The sequence below is a fragment of the Leptodactylus fuscus genome, chromosome 10 (assembly GCF_031893055.1).
Source record: "Leptodactylus fuscus isolate aLepFus1 chromosome 10, aLepFus1.hap2, whole genome shotgun sequence".
NCBI lineage: Eukaryota > Metazoa > Chordata > Amphibia > Anura > Leptodactylidae > Leptodactylus > Leptodactylus fuscus.
Window position 1 is genome coordinate 69,575,837 of NC_134274.1, and position 18,225 is coordinate 69,594,061.

Below are 18,225 nucleotides of genomic sequence, written 5' to 3' on the forward strand. Positions count from 1 at the left end.
GAGCTCCTCAGATAGGGGAGGGGGGAGGTGAGTGCTCCGGGATTTCTGAGCTGTTTTATCTCCTGCTCTTCCACTTGTCAGTCGGTTTAATTGAATTTGACTGATAAGGGCTGAGATAAGGAGTCCGTTACCTCTGTATGTAATGCAAGCTGACTCAAATCCAGCTCTGCTACATCAGTTTCATACTGTGGTAATTAATTTACCACCAATACCTCATTACTATCTGCAAACATAGCAGATAGCAGAGCAAGTGAAACCCCGCCCACCAATGTGCCAAGAAAACCAGGAAGTGAAGAGAGCACACGTGTGAACAAGTGTGATGGGAATACCCCTTTAAGGAGATACTGAAGGAGCCTTATGTGTGTCTGTTTATGCCAGAAACCACCAAAATAGACCTGCACTAATATGAAGATGTCATCACCTGGCCTTGATATGGCTGCCATCAATCAAAACTAACTCAGCGAGCCATGAAAGACTTGTACTGTCCTTTGCCATTATTGCTGGTCCATTGTTGATGGTGGTGTGTACCTTGCTGTACAATTGAAAATTGAAAGGAGAGGCCCATGTCTGCCATGTGAAAATATATGGCAAGGACACTTTTCTTGGAGAAATAAAGGTGGCAAGGCATCCTCCACTGGAGCTGAGCACACACCACTAAGGAATATGCTAAGTAGAATGGCAGCAACTACGACACTAACAACTACAGTATGTCGGGTGCAAGTTTAGGTAACAAATGGGTAGACGAAAGGACGTGTGTATTTTACAGTATAGTGCAGTACATTAGCATAACTAGTTCGGTTTGGATTTGAACCTGAGAATTTATGATTGTTTGAAGCAGATTGTGCAGTTGCAACTGACTAAACACATGCAAAGTGAGGGATCATGGGAAGAATATGCAAATCCCACATCATTGCAGCAAAGGCCACTGGGAAGGTCGGGCATGATGTTAAAGGGAGTGCCCCCTAGTGGCCTGCATGACTGAGGCAATGTCTCCCTATATTAACATCATGGGAGACAGATTTGCATATTCTTCCCATAAACACATGTAATTTGTCTGCAATTCACTGCTGGGTTCTTGAAGAGTTATGACAAGACTTTCACTTAGTATAATGCTTTTTTCTCTCTATTAACTAAACTTGTCTTCTTTTCCAGTCCTAAATACAGTAATCCCCAGAATCATCACAATGTACACTGTGTATTATTTTCTATTTCTGTTTGTCTGATACCCTTTCTCTCTAATCTCTCCCCACAAAATGGACAGCTTTTCATACCAGTTATGACTCATCAGTGACCTTAGGCCTATAGTCCCTCATGATTGGCTGTCTCCTGTCATAAGGACTGCTTATACAAGGAATTATAGGTGAGCCCGCCTGATCTCTGAGATCAGAATAATAACTTTATTTATATAGCGGCAACATATTCCACAGCACTTTTGCCATAACGTTTGTGTCACGGAAGCCATCTTAGTCAGTTCAAGTGAATTGAACTGAAAAATGTTCAGATTTTCAAATATTCATAATAAACAAGGTTCATAACAAATTGGTAAACACATCTGTAATTAAATCTCAATCACTTTGCTACAAGTTTTATATTTTATATATATTTTGTGTATATATATATATATATATATATATATATATATAATATTTTGCACAAGCCAAAACCAGGAACGGAACTTTCAGAAATAAAACAATTATGAACATCGCTAAGTACACCTCTTTAGAAGATTGAATTTATACCTTCATGTGTTATCTAATATGATATATTGTTTTTGTTTTGGTCCAGCGCTGTAAACATCGTCAAAAATATCACTTTCAGTAGGTGTTCTGGAGCTTGCTGAATGTGGTCAGGTCAATGAGGTTTTCTGGGTGAGAGCAGAAAGTAAATTGTAATCTATGATGTTGCTCTTCAAAGTGAGTTTCATCTGTGGGGGAAAAAAACACTTTCTACAATTGTACACAAATCAGTCTTGCTGTTTCTTTGCCCAAGACAAGCGCTGTTTCTTTATTGCAGGAGTCAAAAGTTGACCGTTTATCTAGCCAAGCGGCCACCGTCAGGGCATGGTGCCTGTATGAAACCATTTCTATTAGAATTGGAGCGTCATCTTGCATTGTTTTCCCTTTTTGTTCCATGGTGTCCTTTCCAGAATCTTTCTGTTGTACCTTACTCTTTATGCATTTTTATATTTCACCAGAATAACTACTTTTACGTTTTCAGTTGTTAATTCAATCATTTTAGAACACTTTTGAGGAATGTTATCCATCTTTACACCAAAGCGAGGATAAGACAAAACTGACAATGAGTAACAACTTTTAGTTACTCTCTTATCTCTCTATATTCTAAAAATGAATTTCTGTCTGTTCTCTAATGCACACGAAAATACAAAATAAAAACCCGGGATATCTATAGAGCGCTACTGTGTGACAGTAAAACAGAAGTCAATTGCGTGCAAAAGTAAAACCAAATAATTAAGTCTTTATTGATTCCAATTGACAGTAGAAAAAATAGGCGAAATGTAGGCTACTAGGGGCTGTGCCATGGGGACGCGATTCGCTCCATCCTACGCAAACCTCTATATGGGACTGTTTGAGGAGACTTAGGTTTACCATTCACATTACTTTCATACCCACATAGCCCTATTTAGGAGATATATTGATGATCTCATCTTCATTTGGAAGGGAGATGAATCATCAGCACATCAATTCATTTCTACACTTAATGACAACAATTTAGGCCTTTCTTTCACGCATCAGTTTTCCACCACCACTATTGAATTCCTTGATCTACTTATTTCCATCACTCCAGAAGGGACCCTATCTACGGCCACTCATTTTAAAAAAGAAGATGTCAATAGCTATTTAGAATTCAACAGTGCCCATTATGGCCCTTGGCTGCCTAATATTCCATATAGCCAATTCAAACGGGTGCGAAAAAACTGCGATATTGACACCACATACCATCAACAAGCAAACATTCTCAAACATAGATTCAGGGAGAAAAAATACCCTAAATCTCTAGTGGATAACACTTACCGGAGGGCTACGCAGCTAAGTCAGTCTACCTGTCTTACTGATAAAAATAAAGACAAAACTTCTCATTTGATAAATAACACATTTTCTGAAGTATGTAATAACTTCATTACAACCTTTAATTCAGACCACAAACAGATCAAAGCAATATTATCCAAACATTGGAATATCTTACGTAGTGACCCATTCCTCAATCGAGCCCTTCCCACTCATCCCAGGGTCACCTTCAGAAGGTCGACCACCTTGCGGAACATTCTTGCCCCCAGCAGGCTCCACAACCCTAAACCTCTGAATATAACATTTTCCCTAACAGCACCAGGAGTGTACAAATGTGGACACACCCGGTGTTTATGCTGCAAGAACATACACCATAAAGCAATATCATTCAAATCTAACATAACCCAAGAAACATTTCAGATACAGACTATACTCAACTGTATAGTAAATATGTAATCTATTTACTCGAATGCCCGTGCAATCTCCAATATATTGGATGCACCATCCAACCATTCCATTGTAGGGTAAACGGGCATAGGGCTAACATCAATAAAGGGTACCAGAAACATACTGTATCTGCCCACTACAGAGTAATGCATAATTGCAATTTTAGCAACACAGTAATTATGCCCTTAGAACATATACCTGATTCCATCCCGGACCGTTTTCAAAGACTTAGACAACGTGAATCCTATTGGATCTATAAATTGAACACCCTTTATCCACACGGTCTGAATGATGTGGTGGAATCTTCATTCTAACATCAATTACGACTATTTTTATATATGTATATATATATATAACCCTGCATCATACATTTGTTTTTTCTACTAGAGATGAGCGAGTACTGTTCGGATCAGCCGATCCGAACAGTACTCGCTCAACTCTAGATTCTACCATTAAAAGAACTTCTTCCCCCTGACCACATCGGAATAGCCTTAAAAAGGCTATTCGTCTCTTACCTTTTCCATAGCCAGCGCCGCCTTCTCCCTGAGCTGTGTTCGCGCCTTCCGTGTCCCCGTCTGTGTTGTCTTCTATGGGCCTCATGGATGACGCATGCGCAGTCGGCTCTGGCTGCGAGAGCCTGTTAGAGCCGACTGCGCATGCGTCATCCATGAGGCCCAAAGAAGACAGAGACGGAGCTGCGGAAGAAGGCGGCGCTGGCTATGGTAAAAAGGTAGGAGACTATTTCGACGTGATCAAGAAGGAAGAAGTTCTTTTAATGGTAGAATCCCTTTAACTCCTCGCGTGCCGAGCGCTTCCATTCATTTCAATGGAAGCGTGCCATTGAAATGAATAGAAGCGGCTGGCACGCAGGGGGTTAATCGACCGCCGCTTTCAATCACATATAAGACGCACCGGACAGCGCTGCGCCTTATAGTTCGGTGCGCCTTATAGTCTGGTGCGCCTTATATATGGACCTAGGCAGGACTATAAGGCGCTCATGGGTAATGCGCCTTATAGTCCGCAAAATACGGTAACTTAATACACTTACCCTACATGTGAACCTTTGATTGACTGAATGTAAGATAAGACTACTGTCTCAGTTTTTTACTTTGTATATCACATGTTTGTGGCATTGCAGCTTGTTTCCTGCTCTGAACATACCATAGACTGTTTCTATGATTGTAATGTTTTTTTAGTTTTGGCAATCTGCTGATCTGTGTATTTTCTACTACTATTGTTTTAGTGGCCTGAGGAAGACGCCTGTTCGGCGTCGAAACGTGTAGCCTACATTTCGCCTATTTTTCTACTGTCAATTGGAATCAATAAAGACTCAATTATTTGGTTTTACTTTTGCATGCAATTGGCTTCTGTTTTACTGTCACACAGTAGCACTCTATAGATATCCCGGGTTTTTATTTTGTATTTTCGTGTTCATTAACCCCCACCACCTCACTGGTTGGTGTCCGGGTAAGAGCTGCAACTGTTTATCTTCAGCCCCCCTCTGGGTTTTTTTATATACAGGCGCCAGGTAACTTTTTTTCTTCTTGTGTGTTCTCTAATGCAAACCAAACGACTGGACCGATCTTCACCAAATTTGGTACAGAGATACTTCAGGTATCCGGGAAGGTTTAAGACGGACGTACCATTGCTGAGATACAGCATTCCAAACACAATGCCCCCCCCCCCTTAGCCAATACAAACCTGCAAGTCTTTCACTTATATTCCAACTGCAATACACACGGTCACTCCACATGCACAATCCAACACTGATATCCAAACTGAGATACATGCATCAGAGGATTACATACACGCGTCTGCACACAGTACGACACGCCAGAGGATTAGATACACGCATCTGCCCACAGTACGACACGCCAGAGGATTAGATACGCGCATCTGCACATAGTACCACATGCCGTAAGATTAGATACGCACGTCTGCACACAGTTTCACTTACCGGAGGATTAGATACGCGCCTCTTTCCACAATACCACACGGGGGAGGATTTGATACACGCATCTGCACACAATACCAAATGCCGGAGGATTAGATATGTGCATCTGCACACAGTACTACACCAACAAGGATTAGATACTTGTGTCTAAACACAGTACTACACGGGGAAGGATTAGATACAGCTTTACTCCAGGTATCCATAACAACTGATCACAGGATTTTCACTTATATCCAAAATGAGATACACATAATCACTTGACGCTTATGGACATACACACAAACCACATACAAAATACACCAGTGCAAAATTGGACAATACTTATGGGGCCACTACACAAACATAAAATGTAATATACCCGTGCGAAGCCGGGTCCTCCTGCTAGTTAAATATAAAAGTGTAATTGTAGGCTACACTTTCATCAGGTGAAAAGCCTGAGCTTTGGCCGACAATCCGTTTAAGTGGGATTGCTTGTACAACCATCCGAGCAATCAACTGGCCACTAGAGTTGAGCCGATCTTGACTTTTCAGGATCGATTTTGAAATCCGATTTCCGATCATTTTTCATTCGAACTCGATCTCGATCCCAATTCCGATCTCAATCCAAGTCAATAGGATTTTTTTACTAATCGGAGATCGGATTTTAAAAACAATCCTATTCACTATACAGCATGGAATCTAACAATTGAACCCTTTAATTGTTAGAATCCACGCTGTGTAGTGATTTTTTTAAATCACTAAGTAGCCAGAGGATTTTGTTTTAATCCTCTGGCTACTTAGTCCCCCCTGGTGTCCACTTACCTGCAGAGATGGCTGGTCCGGTGCCCGGTGTTCTCCTTCTTCGCCTCGCTACCCCTGCCTCACTTAGGAGTGTGGGCGGGTACAGGGCGGGGAGACGTGACGTTTCCCCTCCCAGTACCCGCCCACACTCTCCTAAGCCACAAGCCCCGCCTTCTTCCTAGCTCTTTAACACTAACCTGGGAGGCAGCGAGGCGAAGAAGAACGAGAACACCGGGCACCGGACCAGCCATCTCTGCAGGTAAGTAGCTACTAGAGATGTTAGCTAGTCTCCCATTAGAATGAATGGACGCAGCCAGCGTGCAGGGGGTTAAGGCTGTGTGCCGGCTGCTTCCATTTATTCTTATGGAACCGCAGCGGAGCCTTCACCCTGAGTATACGCTCCGCTCAGAATGAGCAGAGCGTATACTCAGAGTGAAGGCTAACATTGTTAGCTTTTCCCCACAATGCCTGGCCAGTAGCAAAGCACTGTGGAAAATAATCACCGATCTTGATCCCACCTTAAAAGATCATGTTTGGAATCCCGATCGCGATCATGAAATTTTCTCGATTGACGATCGGAATCTGATCTTTTCCGAACACGATCGCTCAACCCTACTGGCCACGTAACAAATGTAGAAGAGCAAACACATCCAGACATGCACCAGCCTATGACAGGAAGGAGAGAATAACGATAATATTCACAATACTTGCTACAGCTACCACTATATTTTTCACAGCATATTTTGTTATTTATGCACTAGGCAAAAAATGCTGCAGCTAGACGTTTGTTGCAATCCAGTACAAAATTATGTGACGCACAAAACAAAATTACAATTTTAAAGTTTTTTATTTTTGGTATTAAACCCTTCCCGCTGGAGGCATTTTTTGATTTTCGATTTTGAATCCCGCCTTCCAAACCCCATAACTTATTATTTTTCCCATCACAAAGCTATATTGCGGGACACATTTTTCTTCATAATGGTACTAATTATTATTCTCTACAATATACTAGGAAGTGGGAAAAAAAATCAGAATGTGGTAGAATTGGAAAAAAAAAGTGCATTTGTGCTACTTTCTTACAGGCTTTATTTTTACATTGTTCACTGTATAGCCAACATGACATGTCACCTGTATTTTATGTTTCAGCATAATTCCAGGGATACTAAATTTATAATTTTATTTACATTTTAACCCCTTAAGGCTGAGTTCACATGGAGTTTTTTGGCGAGGATTTTGGGGAGGAAAAAATCCGCTTCAGGAATTAAGAAATGGTTTTTTGAGGCGTTTTTTTTTTTTTTACATGAGTCGTTTTTTTGTAGCGTTTTTAGTTTTTTTTCCTCCAACAAAGTGTATGGACCTTGAAAAAAACGCAAGCGGATTTTGAAGCATTTTTTTTGCAAAAACCATGTCAAAAAACACACACATGCGGTTTTCCGCCTCCCATTGACTCCTGTTGGTTTTTTCAGGCGGAATCTGCCTGAAGAAAGGTCAGCTCGATTCTTTTTTTCTGCTAGTGGAAAAAAAAAGCTAGCAGATCCTATAGAAGTCAATTGGGAAGTGTTTTTGGAGGTGGATTTTGAGGCGGATTCCACGTCAAAATCCTTGCCAAAAAACTCAGTGTAAACTCAGCCTAACAAAGATCCAAAACTGCAAAAAAAAAAATAAATAGTCTTGCTATATCTGAATACCTGTAAGTTTTTTATATTTCTGGTATGAGGATTAGTAGGAAGTCTTTTTCGCCAGGGGCCAGGTGTATTTTTTTTGTTATACCATTTTAGGGAATGTCTATTGTTTTGGTCACTTTTTATTAGCGGCAAAACAGTGTTCACTGTATGGGAAAAATAATTCTATAAGTTAGTAGATCAACCACATTGGCCAAAAAACAGGCCAACTACCACATAAAAGACAACATTATTATAAAAAAGTATAAATTTATTGAAAAAATATATATTAATAAACAATGAACATGAATTCAGAGGTAGGTGGTGCAACCAACAATAAGTGCAATGAAATACATACTAATAGGCTTCCATGAAACAATATGCTTTGTAGTGGGTCAATGCAATATTTAATGAAAAGGAACACTCCATGAATTACAGAAAAAATAGGTATAATTTACTGTGTATGAGTAAGTATATGGAGAGACCTTGAATGGCTAGCAATTGCTACTGAAAAACAACATATTTTCACTTGATATTGCAGACATAAGAAAAAACATATGAACTAGTTGAACGTTACCTGTATGTATATCATGCACCAGTACGCGCCCCGACGCGCGTTTCACCACACAAGTGGCTTCGTCAGGGGGAAAGACTAGTCTTTCCCCCCTGACGAAGCCACTTGTGTGGTGAAACGCACGTCGGGGCGCGTACTGGTGCATGATATACATACAGGTAACGTTCAACTAGTTCATATGTTTTTTCTTATGTCTGCAATATCAAGTGAAAATATGTTGTTTTTCAGTAGCAATTGCTAGCCATTCAAGGTCTCTCCATATACTTACTCATACACAGTAAATTATACCTATTTTTTCTGTAATTCATGGAGTGTTCCTTTTCATTAAATATTGCATTGACCCACTATAAAGCATATTGTTTCATGGAAGCCTATTAGCAGGCATGTCAAACATGCGGCCCTTTACAGGCATATCTGCGGCCCGCACAAAAGTCTCAAACTTTGTCTCTAAGAGACAAAGTTTGAGACTTTTGTGCGGGCCGCAGAGGTGCAATACTCTCGCTGCAACACGCTGCTGTGTAGACGTGATGACGTTACATCGCGTCTAAATCTTCAGGCGGAAGCCGCGCGGCTTCCGCCCCCGGCAGCACCCTCCTATGTCGACTCATTCATTTGAGCCGACAGCAGAGGGGAAAGCCGCGACCGCGATGGTCACGGCAGGCGGGAGAGAGAGAGAGAGAGAGTGCGGCGGGGGAGCGAGGACTCGGAGTCGTCGGAGAAGGTAAGTTTAATGTGTGTACGCATAGAAGTGGAACATGAAACTGAGGGCAGATGAAGGAGGGGACGGCGTGACACTGGGGGCAGAGATGGAGAGGACGGCAAGACACTGGGGGCAGAGATGGGGGGACATGAATCTGGGGGCAGAGATGGGGGACATGAATCTGGGGGCAGAGATGGGGGACATGAATCTGGGGGCAGAGATGGGGGACATGAATCTGGGGGCAGAGATGGGGACATGAATCTGGGGGCAGAGATGGGGGGACATGAATCTGGGGGCAGAGATGGGGGATATGAATCTGGGGGGCAGATATGGGGGGACATGAATCTGGGGGCAGATGAAGGGTGTATATGTAAACAGATAATTTTCTTTTATGAAACTAACAAAATCTTCTCAGAGAACAAGGCTGACTGATCACCACTTATAATCTAAAAAAAGATTGAAAAAAATGATAGCAAATAAATGTTTAGTTTTTAATTGCTGTATTTTTGTTAAATATATGTTGCTGTTGCATATTACTACTTCATATCTTGTTTTCATGACTGCTGTTAAAATACGTGTGTGACATTAGCTGCTGTGTGCGGCCCCTGCAACAACCTCTTGTTACTCATGTGGCCCTCGGGGTACCCTGAGTTTGACATGCCTGCTATTAGTATGTATTTCATTGCACTTATTGTTGGTCGCACCACCTACCTCTGAATTCATGTTCATTGTTTATTAATATATATTTTTTCAATAAATGTATACTTTTTTATAATAATGTTGTCTTTTATGTGGTAGTTGGCCTGTTTTTTGGCCAATGTGGTTGATTTTGATAATACTACCTGGAATTGCCCTATATTTTTGTTTAAAATAAAAAAAAGTTAGTAGATCAGTCACTCTCTGGCACAGGGATACCTAATGTGAATGTGTTTGACAGTAATTTTCTACTTTTATGTATTCTAGGGAAAGGGGGGGGGGGGGTGATTTGAACTTTTTCAAATGTACAAAATACCAGCATTTGTATGACAGGCTGTATGAAACAGCACCCAAACAATGGGAAGCCAGAACACTATGACTGGGCTGACACAGGGAGTTTTTGGACCAGATTTTAATGCAGAGGCTGCCTCCAAAAAACGGCTAGCTGCGACTGGATGGCAGTGCATACAGTACACCGGCATCCAGTCGCAGCATTCCGCACCGGATAAGGCCCAAGTGAATGGGCCTAGTTGGGAGGGAGTGTCTTGACACGGGAATCCACCTGAAGAAAGGGAAAAGCGCCCATCGTTGCGAGAGAACTAATTAGCATACCAGTACAAACCGGTATTTTGAACGAATGGCACGGCGGAGAGCACTTCCAAAGGTAGGAGACGAATAGCTTTTCTAAAGGCTATTCCGACGTGTTACCTAGAAAAAATAGTTTTTTAATGGTAGAATCCCTTTAATTTCTATCCAGTTACGTTGTATAGAATATTAAATTATACTGTATTATGAAGTACAAAACAGCTCCCATTGATTTCTATGGGTGCCGGCATATGCGCGCTCCCCAATGAAATCAATGGGAGGCTTTTTTTTTACCTATTAATCCGAAAGATAGAAAAGCTGGGCACTCACCAAAGAAATTCTGCATGTGCTGTTTGCACTTTTTCAAGCTCTGCATGCAAACAGCACGAAATAGCTGTCGCTCTTCCTCACCAGGCGTGCCTCCTCCCTTGTGTATTTTTATCTGCATATTTCTAATAAAGTTTGGATTTTTACCGCAGAATTTCCATGGTGAGTGCCCAGTTTTTCTATCTTTCGGATTACTTGGACTTTTTTTCCACTGTGAGCACCACCCATATACTGCATACGAACTCACCCCATGTCTTTTGGCCAGTGCATATATAAGTAGTGTCACCTTACTTCACATATGGTATACAACTTTTTTTTTACCTATTGCTTTCAATGTGATATGCGCGTATCACATTGAAAGCAATAGGTAAAAAAACCTCCAATTGATTTCAATGGGGAGCGCTCGTATGCCGGCACCCATAGAAATCAATGGGATCTGTGGTGATGCCGCTCATTCTGAACGAGTTTATGTTCAGGATGAGCTGAGCCCCCTAAGGGCTCGTTCACATCTGCGCCCGGTCTCCGTTCATACAGGTTTCCGTTTCCTGCACAAAACGGAGGCAGGGGACGGAAAGCTGCAGGACCCTTTCATACTCATTCATTTGAATGGGTTTGAAAGGTGTCCGGCCGTGAGCGCCGATGAGCGTTTTCTGCTCTCCGCTGCGAAACCGTTTTTTTTTTTTTTTAAATCGGACACAGAGTTGGGCATGCAGTACTCTGTGTCCGGTTTAAAAAAAAAAAAAAAAAACGGTTTTGCGGCGGAGAGCATAAAACGCTCACCGGCGCTCACGGTCTGACAGGTTTGCGTCTTCTGCATGCAAAGCTGAGAACGGACTCCGGGTGCTAGTGTGAACCCAGCGTTAGAAAGTTTTGCAGTAGCACTTTATGCTATTAAATTTAAGGGGAAAAAAATTAAAGTAAAAAACACTTTTTCCCTCTTATTTTATTTATATTTTCCCAGATATATATATATAAAAAAATGCAAAAATAAAAACAATTTGAAAATAAAGCCCTGTGTGTCACTGGGAAAAAAAAAATGCAGAAATTAGTGGAATAACCCAAATGATAAAAAAATATTATAGCCCTGAAAACCTACAAAAAAAACCAAAACCAAAAACCTGGGTCCTGATCCAGAAACCGTCCCGGTACTGAGGGGGTTAAGCAGCCTGCGCTAGTTGTGCGTTATCAGACGTTTTCCTCATAGAGTGTTCTAGTAAGGAAAAAAAAAAACCTTAAAAACGCAGGTCACAGAAGTGTGAACTAAAAAAGTAAAGGTAACCTGGGAGAGCCAAAATAAAAGCAAAAACGAGACGAATATCTAGTGCTACTACTGTATAGATTGGGACGTGCACCCCAAGCCCACATAAACAGCCTGTTTTTCATTCACACCCGCTGTGTGAGAGGACGGTGCAGTCACGACACCACAGATGCGCCTTTCCCGCCTGTCACGAGTAAGAGACTGGAAAACACAAACAAAATAAAACAGCCGCACTCCCAACTAATCATCGTCCGCCGGTGTAGCCCCGCCCCCGCCATGCGCCTCCTCCAATCACAACCTCGCAATCCCATAACAAGCGTCCAGGGAAGGCGGCAACAATTGGTACCCTCATTAGCCTATTAACCCCGCCCCTCACTGCCTAAACCAGCAAGGATTTATGGAAATATATAACTGACAGACACTTGAGCCAATTAGCATAGCAAGGGGCGGGGCCGGCGAGGTAGGTGAGGTGTAATGAGACTCGGTGTAATCAGTGTCATGTCGGACCCGAACACGGCGCAACAAAATGGCGGTGGATTCTTATTGAGGTTTTCGGAACTGGGTGAGTGCTGAAAGCCGCCTCTGAATAACGCTCTGTTTGTTTACGGTTCGGAGCTGGCTGATGGGGTGGTAGTGATGTAAGTGACGTCATGCCTGTGGCGTATGACGTCATGGGTAGGTGATGCGGCGGTGACGTCATCGGGTGACTGGTTTCGTGTGTGTTATTGTGCGGGCTGTGCTGACGTGTGTGTTGGTTTTCTAGGAGGTATCGCAGCTTTTACGGGCCGTGTATCTCCCGAGTGTGTGCGGCTGCTTTGTGTACCTGGCTGTATACAGTGTAGTATATAGTATATATATAGCTGTATATAGTAGGTGCTGCCGGTCACGGGGCTGCAGCTGCGCCCACTCCTCTGCACACTCCGTGTCATTATGTCGTCGTCACTCTGCGGTGTGCACGGGCAGCTCCATCATTCCACCTGTTCACACATGACATCAGCCTCCATCACGAGCCTTGTTCTCTCTGTCGCTGCCTCTTGGGGGCTCCACATGTCTTTGAATACAGATCACCGGATTGGCGGTGCCGCTAAGTGGTGTCATGAGAGTGGAATAACCGCTGCGGTAGTTGTGGAGCGCTGTTTAACTCTTCACTGCCTGCTCTGCTTTATATTTGGCTGTGTCACTTGTAGTTTGTGTGCCCCCCTCAACCATCTTAAGAAGTCTTACTCTTCTGTAGTAAGTGCACACTTCTCTGATGGGAAAAGTTTTCAAACTAAAAACTTCTCCTGGTTGTATCCTGTGTAGGGTGTAATACGTAAACATGACCGCTTCTAGCAGGATGTGTATAGCACATGGATGGCACAAGGAGAATGGAGACAGTGACGTCACAACACTAGGATAATCTGCACAGTGTAAGCTTATTGGCTGCAGTGATGTCACAGCACAAGGGTAATGGACACTGATGTCACAGTACAGGGAGAATGCTGGTATAGTGTATGCAGTGATGTCATAGTACAGGGAGAATGGATACAGTGATGTCACAACACTAGGATAATCTGCACAGTGTAAGCTTATTGGCTGCAGAGATGTCACAGCACAAGGGTCATGGACACTGATGTCACAGTACAGGGAGAATGCTGGTATAATGTGTGCAGTGATGTCATAGCACAGGGAGAATGGATACAGTGATGTCACAACACCTAGGATAATCTGCACAGTGTAAGCTTATTGGCTGCAGTGATGTCATAACACAAGGGTAATGGACACTGATGTCACAGTACAGGGAGAATGCTGGTATAATGTATGCAGTGATGTCATAACACAGGGAGAATGCTGGTATAATGTATGCAGTGATGTCATAGCACAGGGAGAATGGATATAGTGACGTCACAACACTAGGATAATCTGCACAGTGTAAGCTTATTGGCTGCAGTGATGTCATAGCACAAGGGTAATGGACACTGATGTCACAGTACAGGGAGAATGCTGGTATAGTGTATGCAGTGATGTCATAGCACAGGGAGCATGCTGGTATAATGTATGCAGTGATGTCATAGCACAGAGAGAATGGCTACAGTGATGTCACAACACTAGGATAATCTCCACAGTGTAAGCTTATTGGCTGCAGAGATGTCACAGCCCAAGGGTCATGGATACTGATGTCACAATACAGGGAGAATGCTGGTATAGTGTATGCAGTGATGTCATAGCACAGGGAGAATGGATATAGTGACGTCACAACACTAGGATAATCTGCACAGTGTAAGCTTATTGGCTGCAGATATGTCACAGCCCAAGAGTAATGGACACTGATGTCACAGTACAGGGAGAATGCTGGTATAGTGTATGCAGTGATGTCATAGTACAGGGAGAATGGATATAGTGACGTCACAACACTAGGATAATCTGCACAGTGTAAACTTATTGGCTGCAGAGATGTCATAGCCCAAGGGTAATGGACACTGATGTCATAGTACAGGGAGAATGCTGGTATAATGTATGCAGTGATGTCATAGCACAGGGAGAATGCTGGTATAATGTATGCAGTGATGTCATAGCACAGGGAGAATGCTGGTATAATGTATGCAGTGATGTCATAGCACAGGGAGAATGGATATAGTGACGTCACAACACTAGGATATTCTGCACAGTGTAAGCTTATTGGCTGCAGAGATGTCACAGCCCAAGGGTCATGGACACTGATGTCATAGTACAGGGAGAATGCTGGTATAATGTATGCAGTGATGTCACAGTACAGGGAGAATGCTGGTATAGTGTATGCAGTGATGTCATAGTACAGGGAGAATGGATATAGTGATGTCACAACACTAGGATAATCTGCACAGTGTAAGCTTATTGGCTGCAGAGATGTCACAGCCCAAGGGTCATGGACACTGATGTCATAGTACAGGGAGAATGCTGGTATAATGTGTGCAGTGATGTCATAACACAGGTAGAATGCTGGTATAGTGTATACAGTGATGTCATAGCACAGGGAGAATGGATACAGTGATGTCACAACACCTAGGATAATCTGCACAGTGTAAGCTTATTGGCTGCAGAGATGTCACAGCCCAAGGGTCATGGACACTGATGTCATAGTACAGGGAGAATGCTGGTATAATGTGTGCAGTGATGTCATAACACAGGTAGAATGCTGGTATAGTGTATACAGTGATGTCATAGCACAGGGAGAATGGATACAGTGATGTCACAACACCTAGGATAATCTGCACAGTGTAAGCTTATTGGCTGCAGAGATGTCACAGCCCAAGGGTCATGGGCACTGATGTCACAGTACAGGGAGAATGCTGGTATAATGTGTGCAGTGATGTCACAGTACAGGGAGAATGGATACAGTGATGTCACAACACTAGGATAATCTGCATCATGTAAGCTTATTGGCTGCAGAGATGTCACAGCACAAGGGTAATGGACACTGATATCAAAGGGTAATGGACACTGATATCAAAATACAGAGAGAATGGATACAGTGATGTCACAATCCGAGAATAATGTGCTCAACATAAGATAACTGGCTGCAGAGATGTCACAACACAAGGATATTGAACATAGAAGTGTCACAGCCCAAGGGTAATGGACACTGATGTCCCAGTATAGAGAGAATGCTGGTATAATGCATGAAGTGATGTCATAGTGCAGGGAGAATAGATACAGTGATGTCACAATGTGAGAATAATGTGCTCAACATAAGATAATTGACTGCAGAGATGTCACAGTTGAAGGGTTATGGACGTGGTGGTGGTATAAGGCATACAGTGAGGTCATACAGTAATATGGGAATAAGTCATTCTGATATCATAACTCTGGACTGGTTACAGTATACATGCCAGTGACTTCATAGAATATAGAAAAGCCTAGTGATGTCACACAGATATTATCCTATCACAGTCCAGGAATTATACCAGACTTATGCAGTGGGGACAACACTCCCACTTGTATCAGCAATAGTAGGAATAGAACATTGGAAATGTTACCCCATAATTGTTGGGCTCCGGAGGAGCTTTGGCACCTACTACCCTAGAAGTTATTCCTTACACATAGGGGAGAGATTTGTGCTGCCGTATAGGGTAAAACTGACTATATGTCGTATAGGGTAGAACTGACTATATGTCGTATAGGGTAGAACTGACTATATATTGTATAGGGTAAGAACTGACTATATGTCGTATAGGGTAAGAACTGACTATATGCCGTATAGGGTAAGAACTGACTATATGTCGTATAGGGTAGAACTGACTATATATTGTATAGGGTAAGAACTGACTATATGCCGTATAGGGTAGAACTGACTATATATCGTATAGGGTAAAACTGACTATACCGTATAGGGTAGAACTGACTGTATGTCGTATAGGGTAGAACTGACTATATATCGTATAGGGTAGACCTGACTATGCCGTATAGGGCAGAGATGACTACGGTATATGCCGTATAGGGTAGAACTGACTGTATGTCAATCACTACTTGTTTCTACTGGCTTTCATGTACGTGAGGACTCTCACTGCTCTGTCGTGTGCTTTTATTCTTACAAGGAAATGTTCTGCTCAGATTTTCTTTTCCGTTTCCTCATTGTCAGATTCCCTTTGCAGTAAACTCCAGTCACGTCAGCTCCGTATGTCCAGGCCACCTCAGTGATTGGAGGGAATCCCTGCCTATAGCTTGGTGAATCTGCATATACAGCTGCTCTCTAATATTATAGATAGAGCACAAGCAGGGATATCCCACCATGTCCCACCTACCTGGGAGGTTTAACAACAATCTGGAGACATGAACTCTAATAACCTTACTGAGCTGTTGTCCATAATGACATGTGACTGGCCTGGACTGGGGCTGTGTGCGTCACTGTGGACAAATCATCAGGTCACATGATCTCCATATAGCCTACATGTCATTGTGACTGGCATGTAAACATCTGAGCTGCAGGGGGGCCCTGTGTTATTCTTGTTGTATTTTCTAGGGCAGTGACAACTACTTGACATATGTGGAGATTATGGGTTATATACATAACCGTATTCATTACACATTTCACTTGTAACTTGTGTTACAGAGACCGGCATTATTGTGTGCTAAAAGGACCTGAAACATTATAGTGGTTTGTATTTTCTTGCAGCTGAATTAAGGATAAGGTCACATGTTTTGGAAAAGCTGCGTTTTTTGTTTCGAATGTTAGGGTGCATTCAGACTACGTAACGCCGGGCGTGTATGAGAGCCGTACACGCCGGCATTACGGCAGACTACCGAACACTTCCCATTCACTTCAATGGGAGCGCTCGTAACAGCGGCGTTTACGAGCGCTCCCATTGAAGTGAATGGGAAGTGTTCGGCAGTCTGCCGTAATGCCGGCGTGTACGGCTCTCATACACGCCCGGCGTTACGTAGTCTGAATGCACCCTTACAGTAGTTTCTGGAGTCAAAGCCAAGATTGACTTCAAAATGAATAGAAAATATCAAGAAGACAAAACGCTGCAGAACCACAATGAGAAGTAATTGATGGACCTCCACAGATCAGCTGGTGGAAGAGGCTGTAGTGTTTGGGTGAGCGCTGTGGCCTCAACACTGAATATCAAGGACAGCTGTTCTTGGTATTTAAAATCAGTCTTATTCACTTGAAGGAGATTGAACTTCTCCTATACCATGTGACTGATGAACATGGTGTCATTGGCACATGGAAGATTGCAGCACTCTCTTCATACAGCTGGTCTGTAGGGGTCCTGGGTATAGAACTTCTGTTAACTTATTAATGTTCTGTCCTAATTATAAGTCAGCAGTATACAAGTCCCAATAAAGCCCTTTTAAAGGGAGTCTGTTACCAGAACCCGACCCTGACCCCGCAGATAGCTAGCTAGGGTCACCTGAGTCAAACAATGTTTACCCCTTGTGAATATCTGCCTTTGTTTCTGAGATGATGGTTTTTCACATTATGCAAACAAACTCTTTGGTGTGAAGAGCACACTGTACGCGTCGTCTTCTGGCCTGACTTTCAATCAAGCTCTTGCAGTAAGCGGCCACAAAAAAATGGCCACGCGCAGGTGCAGTCGGTTCTGCCCGAGGCCCGCTGGCAGAGCTGACTGCGCATGCATAGAAGATTAAAAGCCAGGCCGGAAGACGACGCGTGGAGGCTGGTTCCTGAAGAAGATGGAGGCGGCGCTGGAGATTTCTCTTGCAGCATTGGAGATGCCCCGAGTGCTGTTTGAGC

General features: G+C 42.8%; 1 protein-coding gene across 2 annotated transcripts in view; it reads left to right on the plus strand.

The window, feature by feature from the left end:
• The first annotated feature begins 12,426 nt into the window (after positions 1–12,426).
• KAT6B (lysine acetyltransferase 6B) overlaps positions 12,427–18,225 on the plus strand; it is an 80,976-nt gene continuing 75,177 nt past the window's right edge. The window contains exon 1 of one of the 2 annotated variants that reach the window (XM_075257771.1): positions 12,427–12,570. The gene's annotated coding sequence lies outside the window, so the exon portion shown is untranslated. The remainder of the gene's footprint in view (positions 12,571–18,225) is intronic. The other variant, XM_075257772.1, reaches the window with a different exon arrangement.